Genomic DNA, 14,833 nt, shown 5'->3' on the forward strand with positions numbered 1-14,833 from the left:
GAATTTTGGAATATCTCCGGATCCAGATGACCAACTTGAGAACCTGTGGAAGAATGGTGCAAAAATATCAAGAAACTAAAAAAGTTAACGCAATTTGAATAAATTTTTAGCGGTAAAAAAAGAAGCTGTTGGTAGAGGGATTAAATGAGCTCCTACAAAATGTGGCGCTAGAAGAAACGTAAATGTTCCGTCCAACAACGGGTTGAAAACCCCCATGCCAATGGAACACATCCCCACATGCGCACCACCTTTTACAATCGTGTACGAAGAAGGCAAAATCGACTGAGCACAATACAAACTCATGATAGCTCCACCACCGCCTGGAGAATAATCAATTGGCCAGGCAAAGTGCAATAGGGAGGGAAGTTGGGACAGGAAGGGCGTTTCGATTTCAAAGTCGCGCGACTGGCGCTCGGAGAATCGACTACGACGACCATGTCATGTTCGTCTCGCGTTCGATGATGATGGTCGCCCATTGCCTTTCCGCTCGCGGTATTTGTTTTGTTATGAATTGCTGGTGCTGAGTTGTAATTGTGCTAGAGCTGGTCCCTTCGCGAAATAGAAGTCGTTGCTGTGAGTTATTGAACGCACGACGGTGAAATCCCCTTTGTGTGGATGTGTAGAGAGTCAATCGCGCCATCGATGAGACTGGTGATTCTTTGGTCAGATTATGACCAATAGTGATGAGTGAGTGAATCCGAACTCCAGAAGTCCATAAACAAAACATTTGAAAGCTGAATGAATACATGTCGTAAACATTGAACGCTGATCAGTATGATCCTGATGAAATGTACAGAAAATCCTACAAGAATCATTGTCCGACAATTCTACAGCTTCTTCAGGAATTTCTTCTCAGATTTCTCGAGGAACAGCTTCAAAATTTCTTCCAGAATTATCTTCTGTTCGGATTAGCCATTGCAAGCATCATACTGATCTATTGTGGTAAATATTTCCCGTATCCTTAGTGTATGATACATGTCACATTACCCAATTTCCATTGATAGGGAATGAAGTTTCGATTTATGTACAGTTCTTGTTTTGATTCTCTAGAGATTAATGAGAAAAAAGGGGCTTTATACTAGCATCGAAACCGAATCAATCATTGTCTTTTGAATAATTACATAAACGCAACATTCATACCGTTTTGAAATAGAAGCATGAAACGAGCTCACCAATTGATAATCCACCGTCGACAAGGCAGTTCCATTTTTTTTTCTCAATTTCGTCACCAACACGCTTAACGCATACGGTCTAAATAAATAACAAACCGGCTTGCTCGCCCCGCTGGAGCATGCAACCTAATCAATAGACCACATACTACAGTCAACTCTCGCTTACTCGATATTCGGTATCTCGATATCGAGTTAGAGAACCATAGCAAAAGTTAGTTTCCATGGCTAACTCGATGGTCCCTTAGATCGCAGATGCACTGGTTTCGTGTTCTCTAATTCGATACCTCCCTTATTCGATGGTCCCTTCAATATCGAGTTATGGAGAGTTTACTGTACTCTCAAATGATTCCTCAGATGTTCCCTATACAAATTTCTCCATGAATCAATTGATAACATTCCCCAGGATTCGGTTTTGTATTGTTTTAGTCATTAGCAATTTGTCTAAAAAGGGTCCGGAAGATCCTTCAGAGATTGTTGCGGGAGTTCTTTCTCGCAGGAGTTCACCAGATAATTTTCAATGCGTTCTATCCAAAATTACTTTAGGATTTCCTTTAGAATCGTTTCGTGAGTTCCCCAGAAATTCTTCTAATAATTTCTGACGAATTGCCTTGACAATTCCCTGGAAGAATTCCTGTAGAAATTCTAAATAAAACTAGTGGAGAAATTTCTTGAGGAATTCATTTAGAAATTTGTGGAATCTTCATAGAAACATTTGATAATTTGGAGATAGTAGTCGGTGGAATCCCATGAGAAAATGGTTGAACATTATCTGGTAAAATATCAGAAAAAAATTCCTCAAGTGATCCTGGAGGAAGTTCTGCAGTTATTTCTATAAGTGTCCTTGGAGGAAGTTCTGGTTGAATACTGGGAGAATTTCTGAACAAAACATTCGAATGAAATCCTAGGTAATGTATATGGATATATCGCTGGAAACGCTTGTGGGATCCTCAGAAAAATTCCTAGTTAAATTCTTGAGGGTAACATCCTAAACATTCTATTCTTGTTTCTCAAAAAGCATCACGCTCCGCGGTGGCGCTCAGCTGATTCGGCATCGCACTTTCCTACACACCTGCGACTCTAGCGCGAAACACATCGCACAGTTACCTACATTCGTTCGCTCTGGTATGAGTGGATAACCGTCGTGGTCGTCTCCTGTCATCTGACACGAACGCAACGACCGACGACAATGACACAGGGGTCCTTGAGCCGACTGGATTATCAACCGATGATGATCGTCTAGTAGTTAGTATCGAAGCGGAAATCCAGTTAATCCATCGAATTACGTTCCGATTTCAATTTTACGTTACTATCACTATGTTCAGAATCGGTGACCCAATTTCCGGATCGAACCGAATTAAAACGTAGTTAATATTCTGCCCCTTCTATTTGTCAGTCCTTTTTCTTCAGCATGATTTTCCATTTTTCCACCAAACTGTGAATTCGATTTGTGTTCTCACGACGTTTCTTTCTTTCTTTCTTCCCCAGTGCAGTGTCGTCGTGTCTGTAGTTCTACGTGCTTTATGTGTCTAGCGAGAAGAAAGTAACCGCAGTGCGAAACGATTCACTCGCCAACAACGGAAAACCGAAATGGGGTGTTACACAATACCATCGGCAGCATCCTTCTTGATTTCGTGGTGAGCTCCGCCGAATTGCTCCGGATTTCTGTGGTTTGGTTGAAGCAAAAACTATCGTCCAATCATGAAGAGAATCAAATAACGACTATAATCGGAAGCTTCGCAACACAATCCATCATCTAGAGGAGAAGAAATACCGAAACCAACTCCCAAAAAACATCCCCATCCTGTGTCAGTGAGTCATTCCGAGTATCGATTTTGACCAGTCGCGACTAGAAGCGACGTCGTCGACAACGACGGAAAGGAAGAAAGCGACCAGTGTTGGTGTTTTGTGCTGGGGGTGGGTAAGGTGCCCCGAAAATTCGTCGCGCAAAGTGATAGAATAAGAAAAGCTTTCGTCAGCTCTTTGTAGTGCTCGGCTGTCATCATCTCCTTGTGTTGCAATCCGAAAACGGAGTGTCTTTGGAGAGAAGAATCTGTGTGGTTGTGGTTACGGAGGGCGAGGAGGGGGGAAAATAAGACAAAAAGAAACTAGAGCCCTGCAAAAGGGGTACACGTGATTTGTGAAATTAGGTGAAACCGGACCAGGGAGCAGTAAGGACAAAGTGTCACGCCATCGACCTTAGAGCTTGGCTCGATGCTTTTACGGTGTCTGGAAAATATGGGCTGGTCTCGTCGGGTTCTGTGAGTTTGGTTTTTTGTTTCTATAAGTGGTTGCCAGTTAAGTGAGTTCGTCGGAAGCGATTGCTGGAAAGACGTCGCTCAGATCAGGATTATCAGGACACCTGCGGACGCAAAACGGATTGGTTAGAGGTGAGTGTAATATTCATAGTTCAGTTAGTTTAAGTGGATAGTTAATGTGGTTGAAAAAAAAATCTCTCCGTTTCATTCAGAAGATCTGGCAATACCACTGTTTTCGCTTTTATTTTGGATTTGTTTAGTTAACAAGTAAAAGCATTGACTATTCCATATCGCCAATGTTCTTAGCTTTTGGAATTTCTCATATTGTTAAAAGGTTTTTACACCACCTATGATCAACTTGGAAGACTGGAAATTTGATATGTTAGGCTGAATTTCTCACTTGTATGACAACCATACTAAACGGTACTCAAATTAATTGGGGTTTTTAATATCTCCAAAAGTTGTCAAATTTTGTTTCCACTAAGGTTTTCGGACCGCAACATATTTTTCGAACATCTAAATCATACTTTACTCATTGATAGACAGAAAACATATTGACCGCTTGTTTTTTATTTAAAAAAATGAGTTATTTTGGTTTATCGTGCATAATTTGTATACAAATTAAAAATGAGGCCATGGTGCGAGGAATGAACACAGATTGGTTAAACATCAATATACTTTTTAATCTATTTTGCAGTTCCACAATGCTATATTGTCACTATTCTATTTTAAAAAGTATTTGTTTAAGCAACATAATTTCTAAACTAAAGTCACCTTTTCCGTTTTATCCCTACAGTGATATGAGGGGGTAAAAAGGGGTGTAAGTGACAAAAACATAGTTTTAAGAAAATCGATTTTGAAGTTTTTTCATCATTTTTTTTTTATTCCATACAAATTGCATGAGAGCAAAAAAAACAAGCCAATCTTCTATGAATTATGTTATTTTTCCTGTTGGACGGAAAATCACTTAAAAATACTATTGGAAAGATTTTTTTATTTATTTTGTTTGTTTAAGGCTCAAATGTATTGGAAAGATTGAAAACAATAGAACTTTTTGGTATACTTTACTCAAAACCGACCAAAATGTCACTTACACTCCTTTGTGTTTGGGTCCTTCATATGTCAGTCTGAATTTCTCACTGAATGTAAACTTGCATGACAATCATACAATACGGTACTTAAATGAATTGGGTATTTGAATTTTTGTCAATTTTTTCCACATGGTAGCTTAATAATTAACTCTTAATTATTGACACTTTATTATGGGGAAGTTCAAGCCGAGGCTGGTTCATCACGTTTTCCGACCACAACAGATTTTTTCACATCTAAATCTAAATAAAAGAAATCAATAAATAAATTTCGTTCATTGCAAGATGGATAACATAATGGCAGGTTGCTTTTTATTAGCAATTTGATTGATTTTGGTTTATCGTGCATAGTCTGTTTACAAATAGATAAGGAGGCCATGGTACGAGGAATAATAAAATTATTTTACAAAAGAATTACAAAATTTTCAAATATTTTTTAAAACACTTTTTATTTTACATTTGATTTAGAGTCAGTTTTGAACGAAGAATCTAAATAAAGAACAAACTCCCCTCAAAAACCAAATTGTAGATACTTCTTGTTCACAGATACTGAGCTAATAGGAGGTATCTTGTTTTAGAGACTTCGTCATTATTTAAATAAGCCTGTTTTTTTTTCAGGCGAAATCATCCCATTTTTTGTAGTCCTTCGGTGCATTTTTTGGGTATCCAAAGACTCCTAAAAAAACCCTCAAAACAAGCTTCAGGGACTCTCCAAAGGGACTCCGTCTAGATTTATCTAGCAATTCTCCCAGGAATTCGCCCAGTAATTCCTCTAGGGATTGCTGAGAAAAAATTGTCCAAAAAATCTAGTCCAACGTTGATTCTTCCAGGAATTACCCCAAACAATCTCTAGTATTTTAAGGATATATTTTGAAAATTCCTGCAGATTTTTTTCCTGAAAATCCTCAAATGTTTTTACCTTTAACAGCACTGCAAGCAGTGCTGTTAAAGGTAAAACAAATGCTTATAGCGCATATCTAAAGCAGAAATAGTATCAGAAAATATGGGCATTCTTTAGTAATTCGAGAATGTTTACCTGCTGCACAAACATTTTCCGACAACTTTTTCCACGGGGATGGAAAATATTCGCAATATAAAAATCATGTAATATGCATGACATTAAACAACACTGGTTTTAAAAATTCGAGTAAGAATTATTTCATGATCACCTACAAGCATTCCTTCAGCTGTTTTTCATTTTTTCTTAAATGTCTATGAAAATTTTGCAGTTTTTTTTAATGAATGCCTCTAGGAATTGCTCTCCTACGAGTATTTCATAAAATCTTTCTCCAGGTTCGTAGCCGTGTGGTTAGTGTCACCAAGGCATTTAGCCGCATCGTGCTAAGGAGTGTGGGTTCGATTCCCGCCTCAGGCCGAAAAACTTTTCGACAGGAATGTTTTTCGACTGTGCCACTGGGTGTTGCATGCTAGTCCGTTGTCTAGTGTGGTGCTTCCTTCAAAGGGCAAATAGCCCACTGGAAGCATCAACGTGTAGTGTCTTTCTCCAGGTTTGTCCAGGAATTTCATCCTTAGATTGCTCTAGGGATCCTCGAGTACGTTATCCATGGATTACTCCTGTAGTATTTTCCAAATATTTCTAAAATACTTTTTTGAGTCTCTTTTCTACGGACTCTTGAAGTCTAGCGTAACATTTTAAAGGGCCTATCTACAAAACGCTAAAATTGAAAAATTCATGATCGAAGATTCAGTACCACATTGATTAATTCTATTTCAAATGCTATCTTATTTCACTAATTTTCAACTTGTCCTCGACAATTATTATAGTCTATTACTTGGTCCATAACATTTTAAATCTCAAACAACACAAAAATGCGTGAAAATGAATAAACTCAAACATTATTGCCAGATTGGCCCTTTCACGAGTCTCCAAGCCAGTTAGGCCCTTTGATTGAACATGCTTTAGTTAAGCCCCTCTAGTTTGGACCTTTTTTTAAAAATAGTTCTAGTTAGAGCCTTCTGCAACTTGTTAATTTTATGTATTACTGAATTAATTTCCTAGATTCCTGGACAACACAGAAGGATAATGCAAGAAAAGCAATAAAATGGCAAAATATTAAATAAGATACAACAAATGAAAAATGTACAATATGCCCTTTTGCATCCAATTGGGTTGTTTAGCAATGAAAAAGTTTCAATTTTTCTAGCTTGATCGAAAGAGCACGTTTTTATAAGAATACCACAATTTTTTTTGCGCTTCAATATCATTATTATTATTATTAATATCTGTTCAAGAATTTCTGAAAGAATCTGTGTAGGAATCTCTGGAGTATTTCCTGTTTAAATCAATTTTTTAAAAGAAATCCGTCTTAATGTTGTCTACATTCAAAAACTTTCCCTGGATTTATTCCACAAATTTGTTATAGAAAATGCTTCAAGTAAATCGTTTTGTACATCTACTTCAAAATCTTCAATGAATTTTGGCCAACAGAAATGAAATTTCGCTAAAAATACTGTCACAAGTTTGTTTTTCAGAGTTCACGTATTTGATAAACTACGAATTTTTTTTCCGACTTGAGTCAGAAATAGAAATAAGAATATTTCAAATTACTCTACATTATAAATTCATCTAATACCGTGTGAACACCCTATGCAATACCAATGAAGTTTTCAATCAAATTTGTTTAATACTCATATTTCAATCAATATGAATTAGTTTTATAAGAGTACAGTAGCTGTTTCTGATTATTGTCATACTTTTCCTGCATAAAATTATTAAATGATCATAATAACACGATATAGGTGAAGTTTTAAATAGTGTACTTCAGGTAGCACTGTGTGTTGCATGTTACCCCACATCAGGGGTAGCATAAAAAATGTATAGTTTTCGTCTCTCCTGATCCCAGAAAACCAAATACTGATAAAATTAATGCCGCGTGGTATTCTTCACGTGGCGATTAGGATTCTAGATGGTTTTTGTCTCATCTGAATCCTCAAATTTTTCATCCATATAGCTTTAAAGTTGAAAATTGTTGCAAGTTACCCCGTTTGACGGTATGTAGATTGATTAATATCCACATAGAACATATTTTCAATTCAAGTTATTTTTATTACTAGTTACTTGTAGTTTTAAAGTCAATTTTTTGGTCTTTATTTTGATAATTTTGGTTTCTAGAATCACTATTATTTTGCTGTCTAATCGCTACCAGCCCTGGAATACTTACCTATCAATGTACGTTGATATCCTTAACTGGTCGAATTCTTGAAGAAGTCCTAAACAAAAATCTTGAAGGAAGTCCAAGGATAAATTCCGATTGAACTAAGGACTGCTTTGAGAAATTTCTGGAAGAATTCTGTGAATGAATTTCCACAGTAAATTCTGGAGGCATCTTCCGAAAAAATCCTGATATATTTCTTGAAGATCCTTCTTTCAAACGAAAACTGTAGAGGAATTCCTTGTAAAGTCCATGAAAGAATCATTAGACGATCAACTCCTTAAGAAATCTTTGGAGTAATACCTGAAGGTTAAAATTGAAAAAAAAATGAAAGATGACACAGATCATGAAAAATACACTGGTCACACTATTACGAGTCACCTAATAATATGGATCATTTCCGTTTGAATTGGGTGTGGAAACGAGTGACTAATAATCGTGATTAGGTGATCTGTAATAGATCATATGTGTGCGCTGTGTGACGTAATGACTGGAGAAAGAAGAACATCCATAGAGAAATTACACTGTTTGAATTCTTCAAAGAGTTATACACAAAAACTTAGAAATAAATACTAGCATAAATACCGGTAGGGCTAAAGACTTTTTTTAGAATTTTATAGAGGGTTACATGCACAAATCTATATAAATCTCTGGAATTTCCGTTGCAATTTCTGGAGGTGTCATTGAAAAAAATCCTATTCAAACTCTTGAAGGTATTCAGAACGATAATCTCGAAGCAAATCATTGGAAAGTCCATGGAGAACCACTGGATGATCAACTCCTGATGAATTCTTCGAAGTAATACCTGAAGGAAACTTTGACCGAATATCTAAATTACATTCCGTGGAAATTTTTGATAAAAAAAATCATGAAGAATATAGTAGAATAATACTTTATGCGAGGATGTATAAGAAGATGTCTGGTCTGGTTCTCTTAGGAATTATTATTTTTCTTCTTCTTGGCATTAACGTCCTCACTGGGACAGAGCCTGCTTCTCAGCTTAGTGTTCTTATGAGCACTTCCACAGTTATTAACTGAGAGCTTTCTATGCCAAAGTTGCCATTTTCGCATTCGTATATTGTGTGGCAGGTACGATGATACACTATGCCCAGGGAAGTCAAGGAAATTTCCATTACGAAAAGATCCTGGACCGACCGGGAATCGAACCCAGACACCTTCAGCATGGCTTTGCTTTGTAGCCGCGGACTCTAATCACTCGGCTAAGGAAGGCTTAAGGAATTCTTATTATAATTTAGGAATATTTCCTGATCCCCATTGAGTCTTTTTTCAGGCATGAGATCTTCGAAGTTCCTATTTGCTAGATACTTAGTTGCTACTATTTGTAGATACACAGTTCGAACGAAACGTGTGAATTTCTGAGACATATAATGCACATAATTGGAGCGTGGAGTATCATGGATATTTACATGATATTTCGTGTAAACTTCAATTATATATGATGTAATCCAGCAGGATCCTCTGTGGTTACATGACATATAACACATTTTTACATGATTTCAGACTTAAATTTACATGACGTCATGTTTACATCGCATAAATGAAGTTTACATGATGTGTAATCTTCATAATTTTTAACTGTGTACTAACAGCCTCTAGGTCATAGTGATGAATCAACAACCCAGACGATGTATCAATATCTACATTCACCTACTTATAGAACATCACTTTACAAAAGTTGCGCCATTCTTATCTTTTGCGACATATCAATCAATATATATCGTTCAATTCCATCAGCCCTGATCAGCCAGACTACGAAGTCGTTTCCTTGTATCCATATATCGTTCACAGAGCCTGCCATTGTTTTAGCAAGCTCCAAAGGTTGACAATACATTGTCTGTCTCCTTCGGTGAGGAAGAAAACAGGGGACGAAGGCAGAAAAAGGGAGGCATCCCATCAATGCACACACGATACACACGTGCAAAGCTGCTTTAAATCTGTTATTTACATCCATTCGAACAGAATAGATCAACCTGAAAAAAGACATCGGTTTTCTTTTCAAGCCACATCGCCGCCAGTTCAAACAAAGCTTTTGCTAATGGGACTCGTTCAGTACAGTCAGCAAACCGGTACAAACTCGGTCTCGTTCATTGGTCGACGTTGTCGTCGTCGTGTTCATTAGCCCCATAATGGCAACCGAGCTTGTTGTTTTTTTTCTCTCCGCCTTACATTGGAAGCCCCGAGAATCGCTGTGTTGTGGTCAAGTACGCTGAAAAAAATAAATAAATGTAAATTAAAATCAACGTGTAGATACGACGCTGCACGAGTGGTTGTGATCGTACGATTTGCATGAATACTTAACCTGACACAATGAATAGTGGGACTTTCGAATGCAAAAGGTAACAGAAGTAATGCTTAGTAGTTTTTAGAACATCAAGAAAAGAATAAACAACTCCAATCTTATGATGGGTTATTAAAAATACCTTCAGGTGTTTCTCCGAAAATTTCGCTAGGAATTCATCCTAATAATCCAACAGAAAGTATCTAGACGATCATTCAAAGATTTAATCAAGGGATCATCCAGTTCTAAAGAATTCATTTGACAATTTTTCCGTAAATTCGTACAAAAATAACTCTTTAAAAAAAATAATAAATAAATAAAAGGATACCTCCTTTTTTCCTGAAATTCTCCCAAAACTTTGGCTAATACATTCTCATTGATTTGCTAGGAGAATTCTCGCGTATATTTTCAAAATGACCTATCTAACATTGAGAGGCCTCCTTAGTCTCTAACTAAGCCACATTAACCTCTTCTGTTGTTTTATATGGCAGGATTTGCCGAAAGAAATCAAGAAACGTTTTGCACAATTAAGAAACAAAAATTTTGTAAATAAAATTTCTCAATTGGAGCCTGGCTCTAAACCCTTTTGGAAATTATCTAAAATTTTGAAAAAACCTCAGAAGCCAATAAAGGCATTGAAAGAGGAAACAAATTATTACTAACTAATTGCGAAAAAGCTCAAAAACTTGCTATGCAGTTTGAAAGCGCGCACAATTTTTATTTAGGACTTACTAGTCCAATTGAAAATCAAGTTACTCAGGACTCCGAAAATATTCTCAATCAAGTGAACGTTTTCGAAAATTCCTGGGAGACTGATTTGCAAGAAGAGAGAACTATTTTTATAAATATCAAAAGTATGAAAGCTCCTGGCGATGATGGAGTTTTTTACATCCTCATCAAGAAACTTCCAGAAAGTAGCTTATCATTCTTAGTTGATATTTAACAAATGTTTTCAATTAGCATATTTTCCAAAACAAACGGAAAAATGCTAAGGTTGTTCCAATTTTAAAACCAGACAATAATCCTGCAGAAGCTTCTAGCAATCGTCCAATTAGTTTGCTTTCCTCCATCAGTAAACTTTTTGAAAAGGTCATTTTGAACAGAATGATGGTCCACATCAACGAAAATTCATTTTTTGCCAATGAACAGTTCGGATTCCGCCATGGACATTCGACCACTCATCAACTTTTACGTGTAACAAATTTGATTCGTTTAAACAAATCTGAAGGCTATTCTACTGGTCTTGCTCTTCTAGACATAGAAAAAGCATTCGCCAGTGTTTGGCATGAAGGTTTGATCGTAAAATTAAAACACTTTAATTTTCCAACATACATTGTTAGAATAATTCAAAGTTATCTGTCAAATCGTACACTTCAGGTTAATTATCAGAACTCCAGATCTGAAAGACTTCCTGTAAGAGCTGGTGTTCCCAAGGCAGCATTTTTGGACCAATATTATACAATATTTTCACATGTGACTTACCTGAGTTACCTTAGGGATGTCAAAAATCCTTGTTTGCGGATGACACAGGCCTCTCCGCCAAAGGACGAAGCCTGCGTGTCATCTGTAGTCGATTGCAAAAAAAGTTTGGATAGTTTTTCTTTATACTTGCAGAAATGGAAGATTTCTCCTAATGCTTCCAAAACTCAACTAATAATATTCCCACATAAACCAAAAGCTCTTTTTTTGAAACCATCAAGTAGACATGTTGTCACGATGAGAGGGGTTCCAATAAATTGGTCAGATGAAGTTAAGTATCTAGGGCTCATGCTAGATAAGAATTTAACTTTCAAAAATCACATTGAGGGCATTCAAGTCAAATGTAATAAATATGTAAAATGTCTACCTTATCAATAGAAAATCAAAACTTTGTCTTAAGAACAAGCTTTTGATATTCAAACAAATTTTCAGGCCAGCCATGTTGTATGCTGTACCAATATGGACTAGCTGTTGTAATACCAGGAAAAAAGCTCTGCAGAGAATTCAAAATAAAATTTTGAACATGATTCTGAAGCTTTCTCGCTGGTATAGTACCAATGAGTTACATAGAATATCTAATGTTGAAACATTGGAACAAATGTCAAATAAAATAATTAATAATTTCAGGCAAAAATCGTTACACGATTAATGCGTTATATGTTTAGGTTAAGTATATTCAAAGCGTTTTTTTTTCTCTTATAAACAGGTGAAATCAACTCACCTGTAAAAAATCTGAACTGCTACGGCAAATAAAATGTAATATGTTGTTAAGAAAATGTTAATAAAATCTTAAATTTGTTTTACCAAATCAGGATGAAAGTGTTGTCTAATAACACAGAACACCTAGATATAAGAAATGAATGTAATGTTTGGAATGATACTAATAAATAAATTTAAAAAAAACCTCTTCTGTTGCGTTTTTGAATAAAACGCTAGCCAATGACATTGTTTTTCGATCTATAGTGAAAAGCTTCTCAAAAAATTTAGTCTTGCTCTGTTCAAGAATAATTATCCAAAACCACGTATCTAACACTCGGAAGAATTAGAGATAAATGCATTGCGTTTTTTCTACTACTTTATCTACTATAAGTTGAAAAAAGAACACTGTTTCTAACGACCATTGAGCAGTGCCGATTTGTTTTGAATAAGATTGAAAAATTAATAAAATTATCAAATAAACCCTTTTGATTTGTGCTTGTCACATACACCACATAATTCGTCGATATCATACCTTGATTGTTACATACACCTTGCTTGATGCGTCGGTTTGACAGTTTGTTTTGTTATGCGTTTGTCGAGCACATGCAAAGCAAATCTCGATTTGTTTATTTTTAACTTAGTAAGCATTTTGTTTTAACAAATAACAAAAGAAACTGAAGAAGATATGTGAGTTACTCATAGGGGTTTCCAAATTGAGATTTATAAAATGTGAATTTCATTGAAAAGATTTAAGTTTGAAGATTGTTCTCCGTTTGGAATTTAAATTTATACTGGCAAATTACATTCGTTATTTTCTCATTGTTTTATATTTGTCAGTTAAACCCTTATCGCAAGTCTGTTTTTGATATTTAGCATAAGTCTTTTGGATTTTAAAGGTAACACCCAATCCCATTGTGCGACGACACTATACCACTACAAATTCTGTTAGTATATCAACACGACTGTAGTGGTTAATTTCAAAACTACTACATCCATCCCGACAGTTTGTTATTATTTTGGTTTGAAGTAACGATGGTGGAGGCCTCACAATCACCTCTAGCTCAGTCTACTATACACATGGAACGCACACTTCGGCACGTTGTTTTTCCTCGATATGGGCACTCGCAACGACCTTGCAGCGAACGTGATTATGTTTTCTAATAAAATATTTTACATCCACTTCCACTTTGTTTCATTTATGGAGTCGGTCGGTTCGTTGGACGACTGAATCACTAAGCCGACTGTCAGGGTATAGATATCCGATTTGTTCAAAACACACGTTCCTTGCCATGAAGCTATGCAGTGTTTTGAGGTTTGTTTGGAATACTGCAGGTGTACCCCTCGCTATAGTGGTGGGCGACGACTACGTGGACAAAATGTCCAAACTTGGTCTGACTTGGTCTGAGTCGAGTGTTGTTTTCTCCGACGCAAACCATTTGTTACTCGATACCATCTACGAACGATGGCAAATCCAAGTCCCCAATGCAGGTAGAGTGCATTGCGAGAAATCTTAATTACCACCTGTTATATAAATGAGCCCACTTCTCCAGGAAAGACTCAGCAGCGCCATGAAAACAAAACTACTAAAACGCCATGTAAACATATTTTGATGAGTTCAGGCACGTACCTTCCCGGTAGAGTTAGTTTTGATTTGAACCGGACCAATCCGGATCCGGTGTGTGTTTCCTATGATTATCGCAGATACGGCGCTTATTGTTACGTACAACGGAATTACACCTCCCCCGTTATTTACAGTGCTGGACAATGCATTTACAACTTTTTCGAATTTCCATGCAAAATGTTACTTATGGACCGAACTGAATGAAATGTTCATATCACGGCAGACATAACATGAACTCCAACCTATATTTTAGAGAGAATTTTCCAATCACGCGATGGAAAGCCATAACGGTCTAACGAAAGTGATTTTTCTGACAATTTTTAGTAATTGCAATAACTCAAATTTTAAATAGTTTCATGGTATTTCAGCAAAGTTGTAGATTTAGACGAAATTTTTTGATATATCGTTTTTAATTATTCGTCAAAAAATTTACTTTAATGAAATCGTTATAACTGTAGAACTCATGATTGAAAAAAATACTTAAACAAATATGTTGAAATTCAAGTTATGTCTGACTTGCTATGAAAATTCATTCAATTAGGTCCATAAGTAACTGGTATCTAGGCTACCAATTTGAATTAGTTCGCATGGAAAATCAAACTGATCATTTCATGGAAATGAAAAATCGAAAAAGTGGCAAATGTTTTGTCGAATACTGTTTATACATAAAGGTATAGGAAGAAGCACTCGAAGCTAGTTAGTGACTGTCGTGCAGCGTTCTGGCAGCGAAACAAGTGAAAGGAAAATTTCCTTTTTTTGTTGCTGTTTGAGTTGATGATGGCGCTTGGAATGGTTGGCAAAGAATTAAGTTGCTTACTTTGTTGTTCCTGATGTTTATGCTAATATGGGTGACATAGTTTTTCTTCGTTGGGATGCTTCAAGAATTTCCTACGCTTTCCGAAAGCTTAGACCTAGGGAAAGTGTACCAGTTATGGCCATAGTGGTTCCCTATTTGGCCATACGTAAAATTTCGATAACTTTCACATTTCAAATATTTTTGAATGTTTAAACATCAAGAAATATCTTAAATCTTACTACTAGAACACA

General features: G+C 36.2%; 1 protein-coding gene across 5 annotated transcripts in view; it reads left to right on the plus strand.

The window, feature by feature from the left end:
• The window catches only part of LOC5564303 (myotubularin-related protein 3), a 105,030-nt gene that overhangs the window by 11,095 nt on the left and 79,102 nt on the right, over window positions 1-14,833 (plus strand). For 2 of the 5 annotated variants that reach the window (XM_021854911.1, XM_021854916.1), the window contains exon 2: window positions 2,658-3,559. The gene's annotated coding sequence lies outside the window, so the exon portion shown is untranslated. Of the gene's footprint in view, window positions 1-2,398; window positions 2,415-2,451; window positions 2,534-2,657; window positions 3,560-14,833 lie in introns of those variants that run through there. The other 3 variants (XM_021854914.1, XM_021854913.1, XM_021854912.1) reach the window with 3 other exon arrangements.

This window comes from Aedes aegypti, chromosome 3, assembly GCF_002204515.2.
Source record: "Aedes aegypti strain LVP_AGWG chromosome 3, AaegL5.0 Primary Assembly, whole genome shotgun sequence".
NCBI lineage: Eukaryota > Metazoa > Arthropoda > Insecta > Diptera > Culicidae > Aedes > Aedes aegypti.